Here is a 27164-nt window from a genome sequence, read left to right as displayed (position 1 = left end):
GATTCATGTGAGATCATGGGGATGAATAAGAAAGGAAAGCTTGTGGCTTAATACTGATGTGTTTGTGTGTTATGTTGGCAAGGAGTCAATTCTGTTGGATAGGTTTTTGGTTTTTTTGACAACTTAGTACAAGCTAGAGTGATTTTTGTCAAGAGACACTTTTGATTGAGAAAATTCCTCCATGAAATTATTCTATAGGCAAATATGTTGAGCATTTTCTTGGTTAATTATCGATGTAGGAGGTCCTAGCCCATTGTGGATAGTACCAACCCTGAAGAGCTGGTCCCGAGTTATATAAGAAAGCAGACTGTGCAAGCCATGAGGAACAAGCCAGTAAGAGGTGTTCCGTTATGGTCGCTGCTTCGGTTCTAGCCTTCAGTGATGGGACTGTGACATGGAATTGTAAGCTGAAACAAACTCTTTCCTCTCCAAGTCACATTTGTTCATAGTATTTTATCACAGGAATAGAAACCCTAAGACAAATGGCATACCCACTAATGGGCTGCTCTTGTAATCTCTCAAATCCATTCATTTTCTTTTATCAGCTCTGCTTCTCTTCAATCCAGAAGTTCATAGAGCATCCTGTGTGCTGCCTACCTGTCGGAATTGGAGCTTCTGCCCTCCAGAGTGTGACAGTGCTGTCTATAGTCCTTTAGCATCTAAATAAAATTCATCTTGGTATAAAGTAGCTCTTGAGCTTGGCACAGTCAACCACAACTGGATTAGTTCCCCTTTTCTGGGAAAGGGAGTGTGAATACGTTTGTTTTCATTACAGAGATAGTTATTCCGTATGTCTGTTAAAGAATTCTTTAGTAGGAGTTGACTTTTAATTTAATTAAAATATCACTCTTTCTATATTGTATTATAGATTATCCTGAAATAACTACTGAAGTATTCATGTTCCACTGTTACTTCCTAATCAGCTTCCCTTGAAGAGGTTTAGTTTGTCAATGACAGTTAAATAAATGGTAAAAATAAGCAATTTAGTAGCTAATGATGGGTTTAAAAGATGAGGCCTGGCTATAGTTTACAACTGTAGTACTCAGGAGGCTGATCTGGAGAATTGGGAGTTCAAGTTCAGAATGGGCTACAAAGTAACATCCTGTCTCCTTTAAAGGGGGAAGAGGAGGAGGAGGTGGTGGTAACTTTGTATTAATCATTTTAGTGGAATACACAATGCATACTTTACAAAAGAATTGTGTCATTCTCTTTAGCTGAAATTACAAAACATCACCTGTGTCCCCTACTGCTCTCTCATGCTCTCTTACTGACTCAGCCAGTAGACATGTTAGTCCTTTTCTGCTGTCCATAACTAACTATTAACTGTTCTAATATTGTATTAGTGGGCCTGGAGAGCTGGCTCAGCAGTGTTCGGTGCTCCTGCAGAGGATACAGGTTTGGTTCCCAACGCGTACATGGGAGCCTACAACTACGTGTGTCTCCAGTCATAGAGGATCCTGTGCCTTCTTCAGGCCCCCCAGGGGTTCCTGCATTACATGATGTAGTATGCAGAAAATCATACAAGCAAACACACATGCACATAAATAAGTACTTTTTTTTTTTTTTTTTTTTTTTTTTTGGTTTTTCGAGACTGGGTTTCCCTGTATAGCCCTGGCTATCCTGGAACTCACTCTGTAGACCAGGCTGGCCTCGAACTCAGAAATCTGCCTGCCTCTGCTTCCCAAGTGCTGGGATTAAAGGCGTGCACCACCACCGCCCGGCATAAATAAGTACTTAAATTAATCATTTCAGTAAGTAAGATGTATAATAGGAAACAGAATTAGTGAAAATGCCCCCCTTTGTCTCTCAGGTCTTACCTCACCTTTACATTGGGAGACCCCTCTACATTTTGTATGACACTGGTTTGTGTTCGTACTTGAAAGTTTTATTTATAACACAATGTATTTATGCATTTCTTCATAATGGAAGTAAGTTTGTACTGTGATTCATACATATATCATGCATATCTGTTGTGTATATACTCGGATACAAGCCACTGGATCACAGACTCTGCTTTAGTAGATAATGGCGAAGTGCTTGCCGAGCTAGTTGAACCAATTTGCTTCCTTTGAGTTGTGGTTTCTATGTTTTCCCATTCTGGCATTATCTTTTAACCAAGGTGTCTCTGATGAAGATAAATTATCATTTTTAATATGATCTAATTTTAAAAATTCATTTCTCTTGTTCTTTATTATTTCTAATTTCTGTTTTATTCAAGAAATAACTCCATTCTGAGTCTATGAAATATTTTCTGGTGTTATCTAAAAATATTTTCTTTAGTTTTCTTATATACCACTAAATTCAGACATATTCATCTTCTATGTATAATTTATTTTAGTGAACTATCTATACATAAAATGACTACAGTATATACATATAATTATATATAATAAGTATATATAATTTAAATAATTATATATAATATAGCATATATATGTATATATAAATTAGATAAACATATATACATTCTAGGATTTTTTATGACCATTTTTTATATTGACTATTATAGAATTAAATCATATAATTAAGTAGATTATCTAAAGTATATAGGAAACTTAACTGCTTAGTAGTCTAACTGGAACGCTTTTCATGGGAAAATTTCCCTTGATGACAATTTGAGAAAATATACTATCTGCAAGGCAAAAGTTACTCTCTACATTTTTGTATGTGGTAATTTCAGAACACTCATACTCTCCAATTAGGTATGTGGCAGACACTAAATATTTGAGTTTTTCAAAAATGAAAATTTAACTATTTTTGCTTAACTTCTCAACTAACTCCCAAATAGCTCTATTCACCTAAGGATTTTCTTATTTTGATTATGGAAAGTGAAGGGAAAATGTGCCTATTTGATTTTTTTTTTAAGGTACTTTTTTTTTTTGGACTTATTTTTCCAGACCATGAGTTTCTGGTTTATGACAACTTTGCCCTTGTGACCCAAGGATGTTGCTCACAGTTTCCCTCCCTTTCCGAGAGTTCCATGTGTGTTAAATCAGCAATTATCAACCTGGCTGGTTCACTGTGGGGTCTTAGAAGAAGTGCATTCCCTGTTTGCTGGAGGAATTGATATTCTAGAGGAAATTCGTCTGCTTAAGTTCCTATCGGTTTATTTTACCTTAAGCCTGTTCATCACAGGGCATGGGGTGGGGTAGTTATTTTCAGGTTCCTACATAATTATCTTTTAAATTGTTAGCATTTTTCCTTACCTCAAAAATGAAATATAATGACCTTTTTCTTGAATCTCTGTGTGGTTGAATGGTCAAAAGACAAACAGTGTTAAAGGGCAGCTTAGTATTAATTGGTTTTTAAGTAGTTGAGGAAGGAGATAGGTTTCCTGGAATTATTTAAGCATCTGGTTTCTTTGTGACTTGCACTAACTGGGCAGTAGTCCTTGCAGGTGATTACATAGTAGTTAGAAAAATTGAATCCTCTTTGATACAGTTTGGCTGTAGGAGAAAAACAATGCTCACAGTGTTGGGTTGGGCGGTTTTTCCTGAAGTTACTTTTGCTGTTGGGCTGGGTGAGATTGCTGGTGCTGTCTGCTGTGGGAACCACGCCTCATCTCCTTACGAAAAGGCCAGGAGCTATCATTTGCTAAGGGAACTTTTCCTTTTCTCTGTCATTATTTTTCCCTCCCAGTTATCTTTTTCTTTTCCTAGGTAACTTCTGAACTTCTAAATCTGCCCTCCACTTGTCTTTTTTATCATTCTTTTTCCAGTGGGTTCTAGAGAATCTCCTGCCTTTATCTTCTCGCTCAACAGTTAGATCTCTGAGTTCTTTTTAATTTTCAACCCATGTTTTTAGATATAATTTTGTCATTTCTGTTTTTAAATTTTTGAGCTGTGTTTTTTGGTTTTATTTACTTATTTTATTTTTATTTACTTTATTTTATTGAGTATACACTGGAAAAGGGAAAATGGGTCAAGAGGGAGGGAGGAAGAGAGGGAGGGATGGAGGGAGGGAGGGAGGGAGGGAGGGAGGGAGGGAGGGAGGGAGGGAGGAGCGGGCCATCTTCCCATGCTGGGATGATCCGTGATTGGGAAGGAGGGCAGTCAGTCTGTCCTTGTTTTTATTTTTATTTTTTAAACACACTGCTCCATTTTATTCCTTGTTAGGTATCCTTTCAAAGTTCACAGAGATTGACATTCTATCCAAGGCTTTTTGTGGCGGTGGTGGTGGTGGTGGTGGTGGTGGTGGTGGTGGTGGTGGTGGTGGTGGTGGTGGTGGAGGAGGTGGTGGAGGTGGAGGTGGAGGTGGAGGTGGAGGTGGAGGTGGAGGTGGAGGTGGAGGTGGAGGTAGGGTTTTTTTACCTAGCCTGCAGGTTATTTCTTTAATTTGTTGTGTTTGTGTTGTGAAATCCTGCCAGGCATTCCTCATGTATTCAGTGATCTTCTTTGTTAATGTGGAATTGAGGGGCTACACTGAGCAGCCGTTTTATACCTGGAGATTTTTCGTTCTTTAACCCAGATCAGAGTCCTTCTTTACTTCATAGGTTTTGTGGTCTTCTGAGACAAGTCTTCACCCAACTACTGCGGTTCAGGAGCAGGCTTGGCTGAGAGGTGCCCTTTGCCATGGACCACCGCCATAGGGTTTGAGTCCCTTCATGTTGGTCACTACCATAGGGTTTGAGTTCCCTTCATGCTGGTCACTGCCATAGGGTTTGAGTCCCTTCATGCTGGTTATTGCCAGCTCATTCTATTTGTAATCCTGTTCCCTGTTCTGGATCTCCCCACTGTCAGAAACCATGGTTGAATACGTAATGGAGTATACCTGCTTTTACTGATCAGTCATGGACTTTGTACAACCGATTCTTCTTTGCTTTTTGTAGCTACAGGTTTCTATGATCTGATTACGATCTAATGTTTTCAAACATCCTTTGATTCATAGTTCACAGAATTTCTTCAAATTGTCTGATTTGAAGTAGCAATTTGGGGAGGGGGGGCTAGGTTCTCTTATGTCTCAGAATGGCTTTACTTACAATGCAGTTGAGTGTATGATCTTGAATTTATCCTTCAGCATTTGAGGTTTCTGTAAACCCAAATTCTGGGATTTACATGTATGGGCTACCTTGCCTGACTTATGTGGTGATGGGGTCGGAACCTCGGGCTTTGTGCATGTTGGATTAGGATTCTACCAAATGAGGTACACTCCAGGCCCAATATGCTGTATTTCCTCCTTCCTTCCTTCCTTCCTTCCTTCCTTCCTTCCTTCCTTCCTTCTTTCCTTCACCCTTTCTCTCTCTTTCTCTCTCTCTCTCTCTCTCTCTCTCTCTCTCTCTCTCTCTTTCATTTTTTTTTAATTTAACACAGAGTCTCACCATGCATCCCTGGTTTTCCTGGAACTCACTATGTAGACAGACTGGCCCCACAAACTCACAGAGATCCACCTGCCTCTGCCTCTTAAGAACTGGTGTGAACCACCACATCCAACTTCATTTTAAAGTTACATTGTTTTGACTTTGAAGGGAAAGGGAAGAGGTAAATGTGTCCTTGTCTCTACTGTGAGCCATTTTCTTTAAAAAATAAAATGTAAAAGTACAGTTTGAAATTGAGAAGCCAAAAAGATGATGAAATAATCTTAATAAAATCTTACATAAATATATTTGAAAATGACAAAAATGTGCTGTTTGTAATACTTTTCATGAAGGTCATTACTCAGAATTCATTTCAATTATGACTTCATTTTTTCCCCAGGAAAAGAAGTTGAACTTCATTATTTTAACAAAATGTATTGGACAGTATTTATTATTGGTCATTCTGTTTAAGAAGAAATTGCTTCAGGGCATCTTTATTTATCATTAATAAATAAACTTGACATATTAAGGATTCGGGGACCCATTTTACTAAGTGTGTGTGTTATTTCAGAAGTTAAATGTCATTGCAGCCTTGTATTTGTAATTTTAATTCCCCAGTACCAAGATATAAAAGAATTATTTATTTTGATGGGAATTATGAAAGATTTCATTGCTTTGTCTAGGCAAGATTCAGCAAAAATCAAATCAAATGTTGAGGCAACAAGAAGGACTGGAGAAATGGCTCAGAGGTTAAGAGTACTGACTGTTCTTCCAAAGGTTCTGAGTTCAATTCTCAGCAAAACCATCTGCAGTGTGATCCAATGCCCTCTTCTGGTGTGTCTAAAGACAGCAACAGTATACTATCATATATAAAATAAATAAATCTTTTAAAAAAATGTTTATCTGAAGAAGACCAAGCCTTATGGCCTGAGTTCAGTCTATAGGTCCTATATTCCAAAAATGGAAAACCTATCCCTGCAAGATGTCCTCTGGTGTACACATATGTGCTACAGCATGGGAATACCTACATATGTACACACATGTACACACACACACAGATACACAGACACACACAAATAAACATATGTAAACAACAGAAGTCAGATGTTCTATTAATGGTCATGAATGCTGAAGCAAATGAGTAAACAAACTACTTAAATGGACAGAGTTGTTTAAAACTAATTTTAATTAAATACATTTTAGAAACATTGCAATTTAAGCATGGGCCCTGGGAGTGACTGTCCTATTTTTTATAATTATATTTTGAAGCAAAGTTTGCTAATGTTTAGAAGAAAATATGGAAAGGTTTCATTTGCATATCTCAGGATCTTTATGGAGTGGTCATTATATTTTCATTAAAGTATTCTGAAATAAAGGAAAGTTGTGAAACCACGTGCTTTCCTTTTGAAAATATGTTAGTAAGCTTGTCTTTGTTCGTGTATTGCTTTGTGATAACTAAAAATTTTATTTTTACTTTTTTTCTAGTAAAGTCAGTTCCTACTTTAAAAAAAGTAGCTTCTGAAAATTTGTTAATTTTATTTTAAAAGCACACCTGCATCCAAAACATAGTTTTTAAAGAAAACTATCATACTGAATTACATTTCTCAGTGCTATCTCATTTGCCAGTATGACTAGTTTTGATTTAAAAAGAAGTTGATTAAAATGATCAAAACTGTTCATTGAACAAAAAATCTGGATGCAATTAGAAATCATAGGTGCCACCCATGGAGTCCTAAATGTGAAAACCTTAATGGTGATTGCTATTTCTTTTCAAGATGTTAACTGATCATGCTAGGATATTCGGAGGTCTTTCTGGTGAGTATTGGCAGTCTTTCTTATAGTTTGGGAGACACACTTGATGTGTGTGTGCCTTCTTACTGCATTTAGGAAAACTCCGTTCTCAAATTGATCAGTACAGCAGGAGGCCCCAAATTTGCTGCCACAATGGTGGCTTTCACTGCAGTGACTTCAGATGACACACTCCTGGCTGTTTTGATTAGAATATCTAACTACTGTCTCTTCCTCTCTTCTCTTTGCTCATTTTATTTTGTGCTCTCTAGTGTACATGCAGATGTCTTGGTTCCTTCATGTATATCAGCCAAGCTTCATCAGTCCCAACTAACTTTTTGTTATCCGACTTTTATTTTGGGTTACTGTGTTAGTTAAGGTTCTCTAGACAAACAGAACTGATAGAATGTGTCTATTCTGGAGAGAGGGGAAGGGAGGGAAAGAGAGGATTTATTAGAGTGGCTTACAGATTATGATCTGACTGTTCCAACAATGGCTGCCTCCAGATGGAAAGTCTAAGAATCTAGTAATTGTTCAGTGCATGGAGCTGGATGTCTCAGCTGGTCTTATATTCCAATCTGTACTCCAGTTATATGCCGGAATACTAAGGAAGTAGGCTGGAATGCTGTGAAGGAATGTGCTTGCCCATGAGAGTTTATACAAGCAGGCAAAGAACAAGAACTTCCTTCTTCCATCTCCTTTATATAGGCTGCCACAAAGGTGTGACCCTGATTTAAGGCGGGTCTTCCCACCTACCTAAAAAGATCAGGAATTATGGGGCTGGGTCTTACCACTTCAATCAAGAAAACACCTTCACAAGTTGATGTCAAATGTATCCCCTCCCCAGGAAAAAGACACCGGAATGGGTATGGCCCTCATGCCTCACTGGACAATGACAGGAGGGCCAGAGCTATTACAAGGTCCCCTTTAATTACTGGAGGTCAGGCCTCTATCCCCGCCTTGGCAAGATTAGAATCGCCACGGTCCTTCTATAATTGGAGAAAGGAGGAGATATCAGGAGCAGCCCTGCTTATACACTGAAGGCCTAAAATCAGCCATAAGCCTAAAATCAGCAATAGGCCTGACATACATGCCTGCTAACATAAACAAAGTCTTGGGTATCTGTGGAAAAACACTGAAACAGATGGCTATAAGCTATTGTAAACAGGCAGCTTTTGTGGAAATTACCAGCCTGAGTAGTCATAGACCTTGTAAATAGGCAGCCTTGGCGGATAGTACCAACTTAGATAAGGACAAGTGACTCATAGGCAGAGTCATAGTGACCTGTCCCCTGAACCTTCACCCAGCTGATACCCTGTTCCGAAGATCGAAGATATCTGTACTCCCCCTGAACACCTATGCTCCTGTGTCACCCCCTTCCCCACATCCTGCATTTTTGTGTTTATAACCCCTGTGTTAAAAAGTAAAAATTATGATTTGATGATGATGATGATGATAATAATAATAATAAAGAACAGCACAAGACCTATGCAATGATACTCTATGCAATTTTACCTATGGCTATAAATAATATCTGAATAAAATTGAAAGGCAAAAAAAAAAAAAAACCCTTTACAGGTATACCCCTGCTTCTTGGGTTTTAGTTAATTCTACATGTAGTCAAATTGATAATCAAGGATAGCTATCACACTTACCAACTTAGTTTGCTTACTTTAGACTCAACTAGTGGTTTTACTATGCCTGTTTTTGTTTTAAAACCTTTTTAAAAAATAGTTTTGTCATTATTACTTTGAAACTTTCATACCTTGTCTTTTAATCACATTCACCCTACTTCCCCAACTCCTAGATCCACTTCACCACACCCCAACTATGTGTCCAGCTTCACAAGTTTGTGAGTCTGGTTTTTTTTCTTTCTTATCTTAATGTAATTAGGTAATTGGATCCAAACCAGTGTCTACCCCCTTTTCTGTACATCCTTCTCTGGTTCTGAACAAAGAAATCTGAACAGAACAAAGAAATGAGTTCTCAGCATGTTACACCCAGAATCCCAGAAATGTAACTGTTTCTTTGTGTGTGTGTGTGTGTGTGTGTGTGTGTGTGTGTGTGTGTGTGTGTGTGTGTGTTTTAATTGGTTATTTTATTTATTTACATTTCAGATGTTAGCTCCCTTCCCGGTTTTCCCTCCACAAACCTCCTCCCCGTCTCCCTCCCCCCTTGTGTTGCCTAATTACTCGTGGGTGTAGAGCCTGATCCTTAGCATGGCTGGCCTGCCATGTCAGGAAGCTGACTCTTCCTCAGCACATGCCAGTCGTGTCTCATGTGGATAGGACTTTATGCTCACTCCCCCTCCCCTCCATGCTGGGTTGTTTGGCTTGATCTTTCACAGGTAGGCCTTCTACATGCTGTCACAATCACTGTGAGGATTGGGGACAATACCCCAACTAGAGATTACATGCAAACAAATAAAAACCCAGTACCAAGAAGAGTAACCTCTTTTTGAGTTACTGGCCAACAGGTTCCCACAGACTTCCAAACACTTGATCTTGGTTAACTTCCAGAATTTGATGGTAAGACACTATTACTGAAGATATTACTTAAGTTGTAAACATGAAAAAGTCAGAGATACTGACCTGAAAGCTTCATCCCTACTGGCTGGCTTTCCTAGTGCTGTGCACGCTATCCCACAAGAGAAAAGTATTCACCAGTGTCACCATGCTGGGGACTTGGGAGCTCTGTTCTGTATCTTACAGCACTCTCTTCAATCTGTAGTGCTGCCAACCCTCCAGTCTTAGCATCTGGGCTTTGGAAATAATTCCTCTGCTCTCTGCAGTTTAATCACCGTACTAGCTGAGAGTCCTTGAGTACTTAATGTACAACATTTATTATTTTAAACCGTTACATATCATATTATCTTCACCACAAAATTCGAGGCGATTTACTCCTGTTCTTCTTGCTTTAAAGATAAGGAGGGTTAAGAATGAAAGGTTAATTACTTTGTATAAAAGGCCCCGCAACTAGCAAATGATGGAAATGAAACACTCACACAAACATTTGAACCAGGGAGACCATACTTTAAATCTCTAGATGCTGTACTATTCTGACCAATATTTCCTTTCACCTTGTTCTGTTTGGATCTAGTTTATGCTTGCAGTTGACTCAAAGTTGACTTAAAATAAAATTTCCCACATCACTGGCATATGAGCCTAGTATCAGTTAATATAATTTTATCAGAGTGGAAATTGAATACATATTGTAGACAAATTTATGCTGCACTTTGAAATTAAATTGAAAGAATGGCCATTGCAATACTCATGGTTAGATCTAAGAGGACTCAAAGGAAATATGCATGCCTTTATCCTAAGAGGGCTTTATTAACAGCTAGTTTTCATCATTAACGATTAAGTATGGTATTTAAGAACTGAAGATTGACATTAGGGCCAAGTTTTTTTTTAATTCAAGCACAATATTTGCACATATCTAAAGCATATACATCATGGTAATTTAGCACATGTGTACAATGCATAATAATCAGGTCTGGATAATAAGAATTTCCGTCTACTCAGTCATTAGTTGTCTTTATTTTGTTGTTCATCTTGTACTCTTCAAGTCACTTTTTAAGGACCTCATAAATTAATTTATCCACTAGTTACCCTATTGCACTAAGATCCAGCAGGAATCCTGTTCCACACTGAACATCTTCTCCCTCCCCTTTGTTCTCCATGCAGTCACTAGCATTTGTTTTTTTCTTGTTTTTATATATGTGTATACATATATCGTGAAAATACATAGATGTGTGCATCAAATATGTGAACACATATAATCAGCATCACAACTGTGATGAAAAGATGCGCTCTTGTGGTTTTGATGTGGACCTCTTTTGCACTGGTGAAGTTGAGTATGTTCATGTGTTTCTTAGCGGCTTGTCTCCTTTGGTGCCTGTTCATTCCTTAGCTCATGCTTCAAGTGGACTGCTTATTTTGCTGGTGTTCAGGTTTTTAGCCTTATGTATATTTTGAATATTAATCCCTTGTTGGATGAATAATTTGCATTTTCTTTAGATTTTTTTCTTTGCTGTGTAATAATTTTTTAATTTGATAACAACTTATCTCTTCTTCCTTTTGTGCCTTTAGGGTCCTATTGGAAATGTCGAAACATGCCAAAGTCTGGGAATATTTTGTTTGGTAATTTTATAATTTGAGATATGACATTTTGAGATGATTGTTGTAGATTCTGAACTGACAGAATCTGCACCCATTTTTCTGAATATCCAACATGGCCAGCAAACATTTGCTGACCAGACTTCCTAGTTTTTAAGTCTTCATCAACAATCAATGGCTGTTTAACTGTGGATTAATTTCTGAGTTCTCTTGCACTGCTGTGCCCCTCGTCTCCAGCTGTTTTAAGGTTAGGTCATGACTCTCTCTCTTTCTCTCTCTCTCTCTCTCTCTCTCTCTCTCTCTCTCTCTCTCTCTCACACACACACACACACACACACACACACACACACACACACTGTTTCCTCCTCCCCTCTCCAGCATCACTCTGACTTTTCTGGGTCTCTTTTGGTCCCATTCAGTTCTAGGATTCTTTCCTTCTTTTTACATAGAACATTGTTGATGTTATAAAGAAATTACATTGTCTCTATAGATTGCTTTGCATAGTTTTCTGATCCTTGAACATAAGATACCGCCCCATTCTTATGTGTACCCTCTATCATTTTATTCATCTGTGCATTATTCTTTTTCCTGTAGGTATCTTTTACTTTCTTAGCTACTGTTTTTCTAAATATTTTAACTATTTTGCTTTCTTAATTTCTTTTTTGGTAACTTCATTATTGGTGTATAAAAATGCTGTTGCTTTCTGTACTCTGACTTTGTATTTCACAGCTGTGCTGAATTCCTTTATAAGTTCCAACAATTTGGTCATGAAGTATTTAGTTTCTTGTGTTAGAGAATTGTACCGTACACAAACGTGGTTGATTTGATTTTTTTTTCTTTACAATTTGGATATCCTTTGTTTCTTCTAGTTGCTCAGCTGTCCTTGCTAAAACTTCTATTACTGTATTAAGAGGGAATGAGAAATGAATGTCTCTGTCTTGTTACTGATCTTGTAGCACTGGGTTTTTTTTAAGTACATTAATTATTATAATGTATAAATGTACCCACTGTAAATTAGATTATTGTCTAAGTGGTGGCTGGCAAGTCTTTGAGTTCCCAAATGTTTTACTCTAAAATAAGCTTTTTATTCTTTGTGTTCTCTACCACAAAAATGAAAGTTATTTTATGACCTTGTTAGTCATCCTGTAGTGATTTATGATGCATGTGGCCCATTTGCACAGTATTTGGCACTTCTTTTCTCAGATATTTTTCAACCTCACATTTAAAATGGCTAATGTAAGTAAGTATTATTAGGGACCATTTCCCCATTTTTTAAAAAAGTAGAATAGTTGAAAACAGTGCCCTGGAAATTCACTTTAGTCATCAGCAAAAAGAGCTAAGATAGGAAGGGAGAGCTTGACGTTCTCACAACTAAAAATATTTTTTAATCATTTCAAAATCATTTACTGTTGGTTTGATATTGTCATGATACAAATTTTCTGTGGTTGCTTAGAATCTCTTTAGTAATATATAAGCAGAATTTTGCTTACATACACAATAGGTACTTTAGAAAGTTATTAGTTCATATTTTGTTAGTGAAATTTTTTCTTAGTTAATATTAATTAGACATTAAGATGTGTTTGAATTGGAGTCACACTTCCTGGGAAGACTTAGGGAGGGCTGGGCTTTATCCAAATAGTGAGCCTAATTCTTGTGAAAATCATGACTGCCCCTAGTGTGGTCTGGCCACGGGACCCACCAGGTCTCCCTTCCCAGTGTGCATTCTCCTCAGATGGCTTCTGACAAATAAATTACAGGATGAGCTGCATGGAGAACAGAAAAGAATTCTCTTGGACAAATTCATCCTGATATAATTCAGGTCAAATTTTGAATATATGTATAAAGCAAAGGTTCTACTTGATATTCTAGTTCATTCTCTTCAGTAACTACAAAAATTACTGTTTAGAAGAGTTCATCTGGTGAGGGCATCTTTTCCCCAGCATCCTAGGTCTGTAATGTGACATTTCATTTCACAGCACCTCACATAACCATGACCTGCAGGGTAGCACTTAGCGCGCCAAGATTTCATTTTCTGCAACTCTTCCGTCACCTCATTTATCACTGACTAAGAAACCATTAATTCCAAGTCATAGAAAGGACAAGTCCAGGCTTAATTTTAAAATGGAAGTGTGTGCGTTTCCGAGTTCCCTGTGTTTGTAATAAGGACCACATTGCCATTTCCCCTTAAAGACAGTGAGGCCCACACGCTGTGTTCCATTGCTAACGTGTCACTCACCTTGCTTGATAAATATTTTCTTCTGGTCTGGAGTTTGATGTAGAGAGATATCATTTCTGGCAGATCTTGCAGAATATCTTAAGCTCCCTAAAAAATATGTGTCATCTAAATGTAAAACATTCTTGTAATCTGAGATATAATCTGAGTTTGAAGTAAGATCACACTATGAAAAAAAATGACATAGAGTCATACAACCCACCATGAGCAAGTTATATCCTTAAGTCTCAGTTAAAGCCTGGATTCAGGGCAATAGACATTTCATCTTGTTTTCTTGTGTTGAAAGGGATTAGGAAAATGTTTTATGTTAATACTATAGCTTAATTTCTGGATTTAGTCGGCACTGAAATGAATTTTATAGAGTTAGTCTACTACAGACATTTATTTATGAATATTTTAAAAACAGTAATATAACTGCTTTTTTGGTGGTCTAGGCTCATGAAAAGTTAAATAACCAGTTGTGATTTTAACCTGAAATAACATTATACAAGAAAAGAGAATAACTCTCCATGTTAGATACTTGCTTAAAGCTGAGTATTTTTTTTTTTCCTCTAGAAATACTATTTAAAAAGCCATTCTGGTCAGGCATAGGGTCCAAACCTTTAATCCCAGAACTCAGGAGGCAGAGGCAGGTGGATCTCTGAGTTTCAGGTCTGCCGGGGCTTCATAGAGAGACCCTGTCTCCACAAACAAAAGTGACAGCTGCTCGTGTTCGTGCAGCTCGCTCAGACACCTGTGCAAGTGTTCTGTGTTTACAAAGCCATTGACTTCTTCCAATTACATGGCGCCAATATTTTTTACAACTATTACAGTACATCCCAGCAACCTGACAGTTTTATATCGTTTAACTCATTAGATCTGATTTACAAGTAAAAATCACTTGTTACTACTTTGGGACCAAACAGGTTTTTCCCTAGGTTTTTGGAGTCACTGGGGGGCTGCTTTATCATCTTCGTTGTTCCTCTCCTGTGCTGGACTTCCAGTCCCAGGCTGTACATGCTTAGCAAACACTCTACCAACTGAGCTTCACCCCAGCCAGAAGTAACTTGTATTTACACTGTTCTCAAGCCTTTGAGGGAATGTTCTGTCTTAATTCCCTCTTCCATTAGCCTGTGATGATGAAGCAGCCATATGTGACCCACATTCACAGGCTAATATGCTGGATAAATGCTGTCACTATTTTGGCATTTTCCCATATTCAGGTAGGAAATGCCTTTGTTTATTTTCCAGCACAATTTTGAGTTCAAAATTATTACTGAGAACTTGGTAGCGCAGGGTATTTTAAAGTTAGTTTTATTAAGTTGGCCTGGGTCACAAAATTCATTAACATTAATGACTAAGCTAGCAAAGCATTTAGCCTCTAATCAGTAACAGATACAAAGCATTAAACCAAATGTAAGACTTGGTTACGCCGCGAGTCATTCCAGCATGGCCACATGTCATAAGCAGAAGGAGAACAGCCTGCCGGGATGTTTCCCAGCCAACCTCTGGCTTCTTAGCGATTTTCCCAAACTCAAATACATTTCTGTTGACGTCATATGAATACATGAAATAAAATACTTGGGATTAACCACTAGTGGTTTGAGAAAAGCTCCAAAACTCCATTACTAATAAGCCATTAAAGAGAGAGAGAGAGGAACCTTGGGAACACACTTTTCTTTTCTGAACATGCCAATATTAAAATTACATTCATTCAGTGCGTTTACTCGAGTTGTTACTGGCATTTTTGAAATTCATATAAACAGCTGGGTGGTGGATTCTGTTTATCCCAAGCCTCTGAAACTGTCATCAGCCTTTCTTATAAAACAGAAGTGTCAGAGGACAGCGAAGGCCTGACGTTTTCACTTTGAAGTGAGCAATTATGATGTTGATTCAGATCCCACTTACGCAGGGCGAACAGACAACACGTCCTTCTTACAGGCAGCGTGAGCACAGTGAGCACGGCCAGTGCTGCCCGGGCCACTCTGGGAGATAGAACTAATAATCTAAGACATCGTGACAAAAGTGATTAGCAAACCTCCCTTAAAGCCAGATCATAAATAGGTCAGGCTTGCTGAATACTCAGTCCTGTGACTATGATACGCAAGTAGCCATGGCCAGTGTACAGCCATAGACAGTGCAATAAGCAAGAATGGCTGTGATCCAGTAAGCCTTTATTTTAGAAAACTAACAGCCATTCTGATGTGACATCTGGGTTATGATGGATCAACCCCTGGTCACTGAATGACCTTGCTCTCTATTAGCCACTGGGAACACTGGGCTTGGCCTCTCCCCACCATGCCACCAAACAAGCTTTTGTTGTTGTCAGTAACATCCAACCTTGTCAGTGAATCTAGAATAAACGTTTACTGCTCTTTATTTTCATTGGATTTCATACTGTGTGCTGTTACTATCCCAGTCATTCCTCTTGGAACTCTCCAGGAGCAATGACAGCACTTTTTTGGTTTTTATCCTTAATGGTTGTGACTTCAGCATTTATTCTCAATCTTCTCCACTTACTGTCCTGTAGTCTTTAACTCAAATTGTTAACTGTTCCCCTGTCCTAAAGCCTTCAAGTTTATGTCTATAACTCAGGTCTCTAACCCTGAAGGGTTTATATATTAAATAGCTTGCAGATTTTTTTTCTACTTGATTATCCAAAGATACTTCCAAATCAACGTGAATTAATTTGAACCCATAGTTCCTGCTCTTTGTTTCATCACTGCACATTTTGCTTCATCAACTTAACACAAGCTGAAGTCATCTGAGAGGTAAGAACCGGTGTTACGATAAGGCCTTCATGAGGTTGAGCTGTAAGCAAGCCTGTAGGCATTTTCTTAATTAGTGGATGATGGAGGGGGTCCCGACTCATGGTGGGTGTTGCCGTTCTTGGGCTTGTGGTCCTGGATTATATAAGAAAGCAGGCTGAGCAAGACATGATGAGCAAGCCAGGAAGCAGTACCCTCCATGGCCTCTGCCTCCAGGTTCCTGCCCTGTTTGAGTTCCTGTCCTGACTTCCTTTGATGATAAACAGGGATATAAACGTTTAAGCCGAATAAACCCTTTTCTCCTCAGTTTGTTTTTTTGGTCATGGTGTTTCATCACAGCAAGGGAAACCTAAGCCAACCAACCCCCAAGCCTTTACGTTCTTCCTTTACCCTCATCTTATCTAAGCAATGGGTCTACTTCATCGTTTACCCAAACCTGATGCTTGTCTTTCATTCTCACTGTATTTTCCAGATCTTATTTCTTAAATGCATGTGTTTCTTTTCACTTTCTACTGTACCACCCTGGTCCAGACCTCTGTTACCTCTAGTTTAGAGTATTATGACATTAGCCTACTCCCTCTTAATGTTCTTCCTACCTTGCCTTGCCCCCAAGAGTTTATCTTTCTGATCTTGGATTACCTGTCATTTCTATTAGGATCTTGAATTTTCTGTTGACTCCACAGTGGTGTCTTGACTGATATAGCATTCAAATTATTTTGTTCTTTCTGTTGATCTCTGCTGCTCATTTAAGTTCGAGTAAAGTAAAAGCTACGTATGTTTGTCATTGCTCTAGCCCTGATGCTTTAGCATGTTGCTCATGAACATATGCTGAAAAATGAAATTATCTGAAACCCCCAAACCACACAGTATTCTACACAGACTGTCAGAGATCCAGGGCATATCTAATGAGTTAGACTTGTGGGGTTAAAGGGAATATGTAATCAGGAAGTTAAATTCATGCATGCAGGAAAGAGGTCATAGTTCCCAAGGGTGCTTTACCAATGTTGGACCTTGGTCACCATGGTTGATGCTGCAGTTGGCCAGGTTTGCTCTGAGCTATGTTAATGTGAGTGCACATAATCCTGTACTTAAAGTCGTGGAACTCAGCCCTAGCTTTATTGAATCCTGGCTTTCAGCGGAAATGTTAAAAAAAATAATAATAATAAGTAAATGGAATCAATTTGGGTAGTGTAAGACTGTTTCTCAGACACTTTCACTTTCGCAGTTAATTCTAGACATTGGTTTTTACAGGTTAAAAATCCCTAGTGGAGGAGGAATGGGGACAGATTAACTTATAACATCTGTGCTCGACATTAGACACTGGATATTAATATATGTGATACTGCATTGACATTAAGGGGATTGCTACATGATCTGTAAGCTTCTATTGCAGCACACCATAGCAAGAACTATAAAAAATCTCACTGTGTACGAGGATCGAAGCAGGGGTCTAGGGCCATGGGAATTGGGAAGTCTCGAACAAGGTTTCACAGAGGAGGTGACATTTCAAGAGTCTGAAATATGAGAAACAGGTTTCTCCTTCTTAGTTGTTCATATTTATTTTAAGAGTACTTGTTCTGAAGTGCTAGGCATTTTCAGTATGGGTCAGTGATAAAGTTGAGTTTGCCCTTTAAATAGTGTTTTTAAAAATACGTTGCTAATGTAGATATGGTTGAAGAGCTAAGAAGCGTTTACTTACAAGAATGGCGGAAGCCATTGACTGACTAGCATTAGCCTGGCAAACATAACCATAATCCATTGTTTTTTACTTCTCTATAACTTCATATATGGAATAAATTAAAGATGTAGTTACATGATCACATAATTTCATTTCTCTTAGGTTTATTACTTTGAAAATATATGTTGAAGACTCATACATTAAAAATGGTTTTATTTAAAATAGCATATTTATTATAAGGAAAGTGAAAATATTCAAGGTGGTTTAGGTGAGATCGCCTAAAACTAAAGGAAGCTCAGTATCTTCGCAGTTTAAGTACAGGTTTACTGCCTTAGTTGTGTTAGCGTCTTACAGGTATGTACTTAGGTATATTGCAGGGTTATGCTAATAATCTCACTAAACCCGGTGGCTGAGCTATTCTTACAGTGAGCTGACAACAGAAAAAGCCACAAATCAGAAAAGCACTGAGCTGTCTCCCCCAGCGTTGCTTTTCCTTTCCATAGCATGTCTCAGAATCCAAAATGTTACAGACCAGTTTAAGAGCATAGGCTTCTGGGGCCTTGCTACCTGGTTAGAACACTGACTGCCAGCCTGCTTGGCTGTGAGGACTTAAGTAGCCTAAACTAATCTCTTTGTGCTTCAGATTCCTCACATCTAATGAAGATAATTCTAGTTCATGGGATTGATGTGGGAATTCAGTTAGTTCATAGGTATGAAGCACCTAGCATAAGGTGGCTGGTGCATAGTAAATATTAAACTTGCAGTTATTACTTAAATTATTAATTGTACTTTACTTTCTGTGGTGGTTTGAATAAAAATGGCTCCATGGGCCCATAAGGAGTGGCACTACTAGGAGGTGTGGCCGTGTCGGAGGAAGTGTGTCACTAGGGATGGACTTTGAGGCCTCAGACACTCACATCAGCCCTGGTGGCTCACAGGCACTTCCTGCTGCCTTTGGATCCACATGGAGAGCTCTCAGCTGTCTCCCCAGCACCATGTCTGTCTGCGTGCCGCTGCGCTTCCTGCCATGATGATAATAGACTAAATCTCTGACTGTAAGACAGCTCAATTAAATGTTTTCCTTCATAAGAGTTGCATGCTCATGGTGTCTCTTCAGAGCAATAAAACCCTAACTAAGTCACTTTTTATAGAAGGCTTTCCTCATCATTGTTTGAACTTATAGAACACAAAATTTTAGAAATAGCCACCAAAAAGCCTTAGGAGTATCTATAGATAAATATTAATCCTAGGATTAATTGTTGATATCAGGAACTTAGGGTATAACTCAGTGGTGAAGCATATGCTTAATAAGACTGAGACCCCATGTTCAATCCTCGATATGTTTTGGGAGATTAAAAACCAGTGGTATCCATGTTCTACATTAGATACTGGAAGATAGATAGGTAGATAGATAGATAGATAGATAGATAGATAGATAGATAGATAGATAGACAGACAGACAGACAGATATTTCCTTGATGTCAAGCAGCCTACTGTATGGTATGAAAGCTTCCATTGTAGCACACTGCAGCGAGAACTATCAGAAACCTCACTGTGTACGAGAAACTAAGCAGGCATCTAGAGCCGTGGGAGTTGGGAAGACTCAAAGAAGGTTTCACAGAGGAGGTGACATTTCAAAAGTCTGAAATATGAGTAACAGGTTTCCAGGAGGAGGAAAAATACTTCTTAACATTATTTTTTAAAATAAATAAAATGTGTTTGTGAGTCATGTTCATGTGCTATTACATATTTTATTTTAATTGTCAAAGAAAAAACTATGTCAGCATTTTTGTTCTGTACTGTTTAGGCATATGTTTGTATCATACATGACTTATTAAACCTGAATTATAAAATCTAATTCCAAAAATTTCAGTTACTTAATTGTTTTTTTTTTCCTTAGCATTACACACTATGTGGATATGTCATGGAAACACAGTAGATAAAATTGGTCATAAAATACCACTTATACATGATTGTATTAAATTTTTATATTGTTTTCAGAATAGGCAAATCAATAAAGACTAGATTACTGGCTGCCCAGGGCTTGAAGGTAGGGAGCAGAGTAATTAGCAGTGTTAGCAGCCAGTGGTTAGAGGTCTGGAGGTGCTTTGAGGTGGTGGGAATATTCTAGAATTAACTGTGAAGCATAGCCTTGTGACTGAATTACTCACTCTGAATGAGTGAACTGAGTAACATATGAGAATTTCTATAAAACTACTATTAAAAGTGTAAGTTGAATTCTCCAGTGTTACTTATTCTCACCTGTAAAGCATAGATTCCATCTCTGTCTCGGGTATCACGGTACAGACTGAGTTATATGGTGGTGGTGTCTATGCTGAACTCATGGCTGCCACAGACTAACATATTAAACAGACTGAGAGCACTGTTGCTGAGCTCTTGGCTGAGCGTTAGAAACTCACCAGCTTGTTAAAGCCACTTACTTTTATAAGTTATGCATCATCAGTTCAGTTGATTCCAGGATGGTGTTACAATTACAGTTCACATGGATCTAATGGGTATGGGAGTGTGGTTTCAGTTATGGTCGCAATATGTTCTGCACTGTGCTGTGCAGGTTAAAGTGCCCTCTGGACAGTTGCTGCCTCGATCCTCTCATACGTTGTTTTTATACCTGACTGTCTTTAGGAATTTGAGTTCGTAGGTATTTGTGATGAAATCAGTACTTCCTGTTCCACGACAGTTAATGCTGGCTTGCCAGCTACTTGTGGGTGATTAAGTACACTTCATAACTGAAGCGAGTGCTGAGTTTATCTTTTTCATTCTGCTGAAGCACCTCCTAAGCAGATAACTGTAAATGGTAACTTGATTTTGAGATGGAGGGGACACATTGGTCCTCTTTCCTTGAAACTGACTTTTTTTTTTTTTTTTTTTTTTTTGAGGAATCAAATCAGTTGGACATAGTGGTTCATGATTATAGATTCTAGGAGATGAGTTTTGCCAGCCCAGGAAGACATGAAAAATAAAGAAAAGGATCAATTAGGCAGAGAGATGGGGGAGAAGAAAGGAGCTGGCATATCCTTTAACTATATGTTTTTGTACATGGTTGACTATGGTAGGTTATTTAATTTAGGACAAATATAAAGTAGTTTTCGAAAGTTTGAGTGTATCACACAGATTTTTCTCTCTAACTGCAATACTTATTTTAAGACGAGAACAGATTCCAAAATTTGGCTGTTGAACTCCAAGTCTTTTACACTGTATTCTGGAAACAGTATGCGTGTAACTTAGCATTTGTTGTATACCCAGAGTCCCTCAACCAGGATACAAAAGCATTGATGGAAGCCATACAGCTATTCCAAATGATAACGCTTCAGTAGGAGTGCTTATGATTATAATAATGTCCATTTTCCAGAAAACATAAAGCGTCACCTATAGTATTTAACACATTCTGAACTGGCACTATTTAAAGAGCTTTATGTAATGATATTTAAAACTTCTTATCTGGCTGATTAGATTCAGCAACCATGGCTAAATATAGCCACACCAAAACTGAATATCATGATGACATATTGACACACACATAATACATGATAGTCAGTGAATACTACATAGGCTACATCTTGATTGGCTCCAAGTGTATGTGCAGTACACTGTCCACCTTAAAGAAGAGAGATCTGCTGGTGAGACGGCCTCACATGCTTTAGCTTTATCTGCAGAAGAGTAAAATAGCCGCTAACCAGAGTGAAGAGTGTTATGCAGATCATAGGTTAAACAGGCAGATTGATTGATACCCAGTTAAACTCAGTGAAAATGTACATACACTGTTCTACAATGTTGTGTTACTTAAAGATTTCTGGCCACAATGGTTTGTTCCATGTTGGCAGCCAAACTACTACATTTTCTTTTCAGGTAGGTATTGTAAAACACCAGATTTTCTGCTTTAACCAGCTTGAGGTTAAGAGTCATTTTTCTACCAAATTTATTGGAGAATCAATAGTTATTGGTTAATGGCTATATAATTAGGTCCAATATTTTCTAAATAGAGTCAAGTACTATAACTGAATTGAAAAATATTGCCATCCTGTACACAAAATTCTCTTTCTGGTAGACTCCATGATCAGTGTGTTTACAGAGGAAGCCGACTTGGTGTCAGCTGAAGTGTATGGGAGACTATATGCATGTGTGCACATGCATTCTGTTGGGATGCTACTAGAGAACCAAGAATCACAGACATGAAACCCAGAAGATAGTGTGAGACACTGCTGGTACTTTCCTTGGTACCACATCCATCTGTATGCCAGAAGTTGAGTCTTTCAGCAACTTGGGAAAAATTTTGAATGCCACACTAATGAGCATGGAGTTTGCTTTTGAAGTTTATATGCTATTGTGTTCTGAAGCAGATAAGCATTTGCCAAGATTTTTTAAAAAGTTGTAATATGGCCGGGTGGTGGTGGCGCACACCTTTAATCCCAGGACTTGAGAGGCAGAGGCAGGCGGATTTCTGAGTTCGAGGCCAGCCTGGTCTACAGAGTGAGTTCCAGGATAGCCAGGGCTACACAGAGAAACCCTGTCTCGAAAGGTCTCCCCCCCCCAAAAAAAAAAGTTGTAATATGGTTGGTTGATTTAACCTTGAGAAGAGCTTTCTGTGGCTTGCCTCCTCTGTATTGGTTGCAGGTGTCTTTTTTAACTTCTATCATCTTTGACATGAGCTCAGGTTCTCAGAATGCCTACTCATGGAGCAGGGTCATGGCTATGAGTTCTGCTGGACTGGCCAGTGATTTCCATGAGACTTTGGAAACATCAGACATCAGCTCCGCGCCCCGTGACAGTGACCGTTTCTATTGCTGCATTCTGTATCTCATATCTTCATTGAATTAACACTTTTTATTCCTTTATTTGTAATTAAAATTTAAAATTTATAATATTATATAGCTTTTGTGAAAATTCCACAGTGGTTTGTTTTGTTGTATTTGTTTTGTTTTTATTATCAGAGACAAGACATTTCATTAAAGTTTTTTTCAGCATATTTTTGGGAAATTGAAGCCTTTATCCTTACTTTTTTTTTTTTTTTTTAACTTAAGCTAGTTAGACACTTCGCAGCCTATATTTATTGGTCATTTTACCATCATCCTAGTTCATATATATTTCTGTGTTAAGTAAAAATCATTGTGCATATTCATGGAAAGAGGATTCCCTCCACCCCTCTGAACCATCTTGATGTTCAAATCAAAGTCTGCATCCACCTTAAGCCACGTCCATGGGACAGTGCATGGATGAGGACTTGTCTGTTATTTCTGTTACTTGTATGCTTGCTTTCTTTCTTTTTTTTTTTTTTTTCACAAATAGGACTTTTTATTTGTCACTATTAAAAATCTGGATTTTAAACAGATTCTTGGACTGGTGGTTCATATCCATCAGCTCGTTCAACCTTAGCACCTGTCTCGTCTCCAGTTGCTTTGCCAGAACTACCGCCTTCACCATGGAGCTCCATGAGCTTTCCCAATTCAAACTTGGGTTTCTTCAACATTTTTACTTTTCTAACAAAGACATCATGAAGAGGATAAATGGACTGGCAAGCCTTTTCTATGTCTTTCCCAATGCTGTCTGGAATCAGTTTGTTAACAACCTCCTTCAAGTCATTAGTCTGCACTTCCCGGGTCATGATCTCCATCATCTTCTTGCGGATCTGGCGGACCTGCTGGTGCTGCGCATAGGACGTCTTCCTTATCTGGTTGTTGCGTTTTTTAGTGAAACCAACACAGAAAAGTCGGAGCAAATACCCATCGGTCGTCTTGACATCAACATGAGCTTCGATCATGGTCTGCCACTTTTTGACCATGGAGCACATTTTGTCCCGGGTAAGATCCATGCCATGGAAGTTGGTCAGACAGTTTTTGCCCTGAACGTCCTCAGTGATTAGCTTGAATTTTCTAAATGCAACTTCATCATTCTGTAGATCAGCAAGGCTCACTTCAAACACACGACCCTTGAGGCCATCAGATGCAATTTTGGTTCCTTGAGTCCTTGTGCCTAGTGTTTTTCCGATGTTTCTAATATTGAACATTGCTGGAGCTTTCACATCATACCAGTCTTTCTTAGAAAATGGATCAACCACTTTCTTCTTAGCTCCCTTCTTGCCACCTTTCGTAAGGCGCTTGTTCTTGCCGACCGCCATGGTGCCGATCGGAGAGCCAAAAGGGTATGCTTGCTTTCTTTCGTCTTCATAGAACAGGTTTCTTCACAACAGTTAGGAGATGAAGCAAGGCTACTGGTAAAGCACTTTCTAACTAAAGTTTTGTGTTCTAACTACCTGAGTCCAGAGGCTTCATTTGCCAATGCAGGTATACTTTTCAGTATCCTTAAGTCTTAAGACAAACAAACAAAAAATGCTTTGAGAGATGCTGCTGCTTCATATGAATAATATACATATAGCTTGGAGATTCTTAAATGATCAAATGCTGTGGGTGAGAGAAATAACCAATGGTTGCACATACAGAGTTCATAGCTTCTTTGTTCTGTTCTGACATGGTATTGATCCTTTTTGAACAATAATACTTGATAAAGACAGTAAGTCACTAATGGTAAATATGCTGAAATATAGTTACAGTTATCTCTAGTTGCATATAGTATACCCATAAAATCTACAGAAATATTTGCTCAATCAGTGATGCCTAGTGATGTCTGTTCGGTGAGTTCATTCAGTAAGGTGGAATATCATTTACATGCTTTCTGCCTAGTCTCCTCTCCCAAAAGGGAAACCTTTCTAGGGACCCGCCAAAGTGTCTTCGGTCCTACAGAACAAGAGCTGGTAGTCTTTCTCTTGCAGGAGTACCCCGCCTTTGTGGCCCTCTAAGTGAAAGGATAATTGTAACAACTCTAATTTTGATACTCAATTTAGGTTTGAAAGCAAAGCAATATACATATCAGTTCTTATCTGGGTTATTTTTATTATTTCTGCCTAGATAATTTGTGACAAAATTGGTGCATTTCTTTTTTCAAAATGTATTTGTGTTCCTCACTAATGGAAAAGCAGAAGATATTTTTAGTGTCATCTTTCATCAAGTCAGACCTTTCTGAAGACCTGAGGAAATTCTATTTCCATGGGAATTTTGCTAATGGGCACAAGCAACATTATCCAAGCTCTGGTGGATAAGATTACAAATTAAAAATGAAGAGGGATAGAAAAAGTGATCTTTCTCAAGATGGTGGCGGAGAAACGCTTGTTCATTTTCATCCTGCTGTGTTTTCAGGTCAAGTACAAAACATCTAGGTTTGGTGTGTTAAAGCACACGGTTAGCCCAATGGTAGAATTCATAAGTGGATTTTTAGCTATAATCTTACGTATGAGGCAGGAAAGGGAGGGAGGAAATCTTCCAGTCTCTGTCTGTCTAGTTAACAGTGTTAGTGACATCAGTGATGTTAGTGACAGAGAAATGGAAGGTTGAAGGCATATTTTAAAACAAGCCACCCTCCTGTTTGTTTGTATACTGACTTACTGATTCATTGTAATAAATAACCAGTAATTCACTGTGGTAGATAACACACTTCAAAATAACATGTAGATGTATAAAGCTGTAGTTACTGAGTATTTATCCAGAACCTCCTTACTCTAAATATTGAGCCCTGGGCACATTCTTTTCTTGTGTTCCGTGCTTTTGCAGGGCAGTCTCGTCCACTCAGTTTTAAGTGTGAGTAACTCCCAAGTGTCTTTCTCTTCCTAGCTGTCTTTCCCACACTTACTTCATATGTTTTCTGGGTAATCTCTGCCTTCCTGAGTTCCTTTTTTTGATACACCTTCTGAATCTGCTGCCTTGTATTACTGATTCCTCTGACATCTGACATTCTGTTCTCTGACATTCTGTTCCTCTGACATCTCTTTCCAGCAAACTGGCAGCCATTCTTCATCTTTCTATTGCTTATGACTTCCTAACCACACCCCAGACTGATCATGGAATGTTATTTCTTATACCTGTAAATAGTCTCTCCCTCTGTCTGTCTGTCTGTCTGTCCCCCCCCCCCACCACACACACACTTTCTCTATCACTCTAACCATCAGATCAAGTCATCATTTCTTTTTTATATTCCTTTTTTATTTAATTTTTTTATACTCCAGATTTTATTCCCCTCCTGGTCCACCCTATGTCTGTTCCACATCCCATACCTCCTCCCTGGCCCCCTGTCTCTACGAGGAGCCCCCCCCCCACCTCTAAATTCCCTGGGGGCCTCCAGCCTACAGGGTTAGGTTCATCTTCTCTGATTGAAGCCAGACCTGGCAGTCCTGTGCTGTATATGTGTTGGGGGCCTCATATCAGCTGGTGTATGCTGCCTGGTTGGTGATCCAGTGTCTGAGAGATCTCGGGGGTCCAGAATAATTAAGACTGCTGGTCCTCCTACAGGGTCATCCTCCTCCACAGATTCTATCCATTGATTGGGTGCAAATATCTGCATCTGACTCTTTTAGCTGTTTGTTGGGTCTTTCGGAGGACAGTCATGATAGGTCCCTTTTTGTGAGCGCTTCATAGCCTCAGTAATAGTGTCAGGGTTTGGGGCCTCCCCTTGAGCTGGATCCCACTTTGGGCCTGTTGCTAGACCTTCTTTTCCTCAGGCTCTTCTTCATTTCCATTCCTGTAGTTCTTTCAGACAGGAACAAATATGAGTCAGGGTCATAACTGTAGTTTATGTAGTTTAAAACTGAGTCAGGTTTAACTGTAGGGTGGCAAACCCCTCCCTCATTTGATGCTCTCTCTTCCTGCTGGATTTGGGCTCTATAAGTTCCCTCTCCCCACTGTTGGGCATTTCATCTAGGGTCACTCCCTTTGAGTCCTGAGAGTCTCTCACCTCCCAGGTCTCTGTTACATTCTGGGTACCCCCACCTCCTACCTCCCGAGGTTGCCTGTTTCCATTCCTTCTCTCCTTTTTTTTCCTTTTTTTTTTTTTTTTTTTTTCTAGACAGGATTTCTAGACATGTATAACCATGGCTGTCCTGGAACTCACTTTGTAGACCAGGCTGGCCTTGAACTCAGAAATCCACTTGTCTCTGCCTCCCAAGTGCTTGGATTAAAGGCATGTACCACCACTGCCCCGCCTTTATTTATTTATTTTTTTTGGGTGTTTCCATTCTTTCTGCTGGCCCTCAGGGCTTCAGTCCTTTTCCCACACCCAATACCAGATCATGTTCCTCTCTTCTTCCCACGTATCCCCTTTCTCTCTCAGGTCTTCCCCTCCCTCCCCCCTTGTGATTGCTTTCTTCTCCCTCCCAAGTGGGACTGAGGCATCCTCACTTGGGACCTTCAGCTTGTTGATCTTTTTGAGTTCTGTGGACTGTATCTTGGGTATTCTGTACTTTTGG

At 38.9% G+C, this 27164-nt stretch overlaps 1 protein-coding gene and 1 pseudogene across 1 annotated transcript in view; one reads left to right on the top strand and one right to left on the bottom strand.

Moving 5' to 3' along the window:
* The window catches only part of Commd10 (COMM domain containing 10), a 129810-nt gene that overhangs the window by 89945 nt on the left and 12701 nt on the right, over window positions 1–27164 (top strand). The gene's annotated exons all lie outside the window — the stretch shown is intronic.
* LOC117720076 (small ribosomal subunit protein eS1 pseudogene) lies at window positions 23162–24012 on the bottom strand (annotated as a pseudogene).

The sequence above is a fragment of the Arvicanthis niloticus genome, chromosome 14 (assembly GCF_011762505.2).
Source record: "Arvicanthis niloticus isolate mArvNil1 chromosome 14, mArvNil1.pat.X, whole genome shotgun sequence".
Taxonomy (NCBI): domain Eukaryota; kingdom Metazoa; phylum Chordata; class Mammalia; order Rodentia; family Muridae; genus Arvicanthis; species Arvicanthis niloticus.
Note: the sequence above shows the minus strand (reverse complement) of the source record. Positions and strands in the feature narration are given on the sequence as shown.